Source organism: Palaemon carinicauda, chromosome 19 (assembly GCF_036898095.1).
Source record: "Palaemon carinicauda isolate YSFRI2023 chromosome 19, ASM3689809v2, whole genome shotgun sequence".
Classification (NCBI taxonomy): domain Eukaryota; kingdom Metazoa; phylum Arthropoda; class Malacostraca; order Decapoda; family Palaemonidae; genus Palaemon; species Palaemon carinicauda.
The window spans coordinates 103,972,153-103,976,156 of record NC_090743.1 but is presented as its reverse complement, the minus strand read 5'-3'; the positions used below and the strand labels follow the sequence as shown (position 1 = coordinate 103,976,156).

Genomic DNA, 4,004 nt, shown 5'->3' with positions numbered 1-4,004 from the left:
GATTTGCTCACAGCCTGATTCAGAGGCAAAGTCTAAAGCTCTTAAGCCATGGCGATCGGTAGGAGAGATAGAACTTAACCACTCCCTATGGTGAGCATTAAAATCACCAACAAAGACAAAAGAAGCCTTTCTATCATCTTCTTGTATCTTAGCCATAATGGTAAGAAGACAATCGAAAATAGAATCATCTATGTCTGGATTCCGGTAGATCGAACACAAATAAAAGTTGTTATGCCTGCCACAAACTTTTATTACCTGAATCTCATGACATCCACATTGATAGCAGGACTTATGAGAAGCAGGGTACTCGGTCCTAATATACACCGCCATTCCCCTGGCCCTAGGGATGGCATCACGTTTCAACATTATTGGCTTCTTAAAACCAGTTATAAGGAGCTCAGATGAGTGCCTCATATTAGAAACCAAAGTTTCTGAGCACAAAAGAATATCATACTGTCTGGACGCAACTGTAAGGTCTTGGATATTTGCATGAAGACCACGAATATTGCAATACAGAAGACGACATTGACGAAATCTAGGACGTACTGGTCCCGGATTTCGCTCAATGTCTCCAGACAGCATAAGAATTAATAGAAATAAAAAAGAGACAGCATACTTAAAAACTAGATTAACAAGAATTATAACAAAAACAATACGAACAGAATATGTGTATATGTGTATATATATATATATATATATATATATATATATATATATATATATGTATACTGTATATGTGTATATATATGTATATATATACAGTATATGTATATATAAATATATATATATAAATATATATATATATATATATATATAGAGAGAGAGAGAGAGAGAGAGAGAGAGAGAGAGAGAGAGAGAGAGAGAGAGAGAGAGAGAGAGAGAGAGAGAGAGAGAGAGATATTCCATGTATTTTCAAATGTTATGAACTTGAACTTTGTATATATTGATATAGTAACAGTTTTTTTTTATATAACTGTCTTTATATTATTATAACATTTTTGTCACTTAAAAATGAGAAGTAATTGAGTGAAAGGCTATTTTAAACATTCCTGTTGATAAATACTGAGATGCTCAAGGGAATGATCAAATATTGTTCCTGGCGATATATTAAAGACATTTTTGCTATGCAGCTAAATGTTAGTGTTATGTTAACCAATATATATTTAGTTTGCCAGAAATTATAAACAAAGATTTACTGAGTAGGGAGTCTTTTGGAATCTATTTTTATTTTTCAAATTTTTTTTTATCATGGAAGCTTTAAAATTCTCATAGATAATGGGTTCATTCATTTCTAGTTGGTAAATAAAAATCCTGTATATTGTTATTTAGAGTAAATCAACGTACTACAAGTATTCTACACTGCATGAGACTATCTTTGTTTCTTGATATTGGCTAATGATCTAAATTTGAAAAAGACAGATTTATTTATGTATATATGGCCTTTCAAGATAAACTAGACCATTTAATCTGTGGCTACTATTTCATGGTAATATGGAAGTGACCGCGTTAAAATCCTCTCTTTTCCTATATAACCAAAACCTTATTTTTCCTTTTTTTTAATCATTTTGATGATTTAATTTTTACTGCAACTAGAAAAAACACATTTCGTCTAGAATGCCGTTTTGAGTTGAGATTTTCATTCGGAATTGTTCTTGAGCATTGGAGCAAAATTTATCCTGTAAGAACAAGCAAGAAATCAAAAGCTCCAAGAGGAAATGATTTTAATATGCTTTATTCTAATAAAGCTTTATAATACCTATGTTTGTCTCAAACACACCCTCAAATATATATATATATATATATATATATATATATATATATATATATATATATGTATGTATGTATATATGTATGTATATATATACATATATATATTATATATACATATGGATTTATATGTATATATAGATATGCGGCATATGTATTTATATGTAAATGTGGTTTTGTGTGTGTGGTATGGAACATAAAGTAAGGATTTTGTATGGATTTTGTAATTCCTATGGGATGATTATTAATGACAGTAAAAGTAAATTAATGGTGATTATTGGTATTAGAAGACAAAGAACCCATGGTATGTAATTCTGATGTGATGTAATCAGTACATTTGTCTGGGCAGTCCTTTTACAGATGATGGTTCTCCCATAACAGCTATCAAGCAGCATGCGATTAGTAAAATGTCTCATACTCTGAAATTTTTTTTCATTTATGAGTAGAAACAATGATGGGCCATTTTTAGTTAAGAAGAAAATTTTGTCAACTAGGCTATATTATATTCATGTGAGTCATGGCTAAATAGTGATATTAAACCCATCGAAAAGCAATATACATGGTGTATTAAACAACTTTTGGGGGTCAGGAAAACTACTAATAATGACGTATGTATGGTAGAACTGGGACTTCCGCCGATGAAGGCATTAATAAAATCGAGGCAAAGGAAATTCTTTAAAAAGATTTGGCTTGAAAGGAATAATATGGATGATGACCCTTTAATTCATGCCATGCGAATAGTAATGAACTATAATGACTCTGTTTCGAGGTATATACGAAACCTTATCTCTGATAATACTGACGATATTGAGGAAGGAAAATATGAACTGCAATTAAGGGTCAGAAACTTCAATTCCAATAGGATTGTATTCTATAAAACTGTTAACCCAGATTTAGTCGTTCACGGCATTTATACAAACCAATTAAGACTTAATGAAATAAAACGTGTATCATGGACAAGAATGCGGTTAAGTGCTCATTCATTGGCAGTTGAAACAGGTCGTTGGAACAGAAGAGGTAGAGGCCGTCTGCCAATGGATGAGAGGTTATGTTCATGCGGTGGAGTCCAGAAAGAGACTCATGTCATTGAAAATTGTCCACTTTCCTTACAGCTTTGGACTTGCTAGTAATCAGAACTGATTATGATGTAGTATGTAAAATTGTACGTGAGCTTCTTTCTTTGTATTGAATGTAACATTATTATAATGTGTAAAATTGTAATTACAGGAACTTGTTGATGGCGTATAGATAAATTGGTATTGTTTTTAGTTTTAGTACAATATATGTGTAATTAAAATTCATTTAGTTTGTATAAGATATTGTACAAAATCTATTGTATCTAATTTTGTAATTTGGACCAAATATTCTTTTGTAAAATTCACATTATTTTGTATTGTGGTCAATAGAAATATCTATCTATTTATCTATCTATCTATCTATCTATCTATCTATCCATATGTATATATATTTGTATGTACATATACATACACGTATGCACACACATATGCGAAATCAAATTCTGCTCAATTTAATTTCTTTATTAACCAGCACAGTAGAAGCTAACCAAATTTGGGAGGCAATATGCTCGCCCAAATAATCCCTTTTGCCCAGAAATACTCGCAGTTAAGCCTTCCTTCCGATGTAATAGGATTATATTAAGAGGAAATAGTGGTAGGTGCTGTACATACTTCGGAGTCTCTCTCTCTCTCTCTCTCTCTCTCTCTCTCTCTCTCTCTCTCGAAAAATAATCGATCGTAATAAAATAGCCATTTTTATCTTATACTGAAAAAAATAAGTTCATAGTAGGAAATAAGCTGGAAAAAAAAATTATAAATAAGAAATAAAAAATGCGACCACCCGTGGAGATGCGGGGCATCGATCCCCGTACCTCTCACATGCTAAGCGAGCGCTCTACCATCTGAGCTACATCCCCAACAGTCGGTGGCTCTGGAGGTGCCGGGGATCGAACCCGGGGCCTTTCACATGCAAAGCGAACGCTCTACCACTGAGCTACACCCCCTTGATACATCAATAGGAAGTAAATGGTTTGGACAGGTGACAATTTGTCATTTTTACGTGGTGTTTTAGAGCGATATGTTCATTTTCAAAGCACTGAAATGTTGGTAATGTTGTTTATCAAAAAATCACTGTAATGGTGCAAGACAGTGATATGTCATTAATTTTTTTTCTCAATTTAAACAAGAGCAGTATCGAATTGTGAATAGCGATGATCTGCA

The 4,004-nt window shown here is 32.5% G+C and overlaps 1 non-coding gene across 1 annotated transcript; it reads right to left on the bottom strand.

Moving 5' to 3' along the window:
* Positions 1-3,715: 3,715 nt before the first annotated feature.
* TRNAA-UGC (transfer RNA alanine (anticodon UGC)) lies at positions 3,716-3,787 on the bottom strand. The gene has a single exon. It is a non-coding gene; the product is annotated as a tRNA-Ala (tRNA).
* Positions 3,788-4,004: the final 217 nt, after the last annotated feature.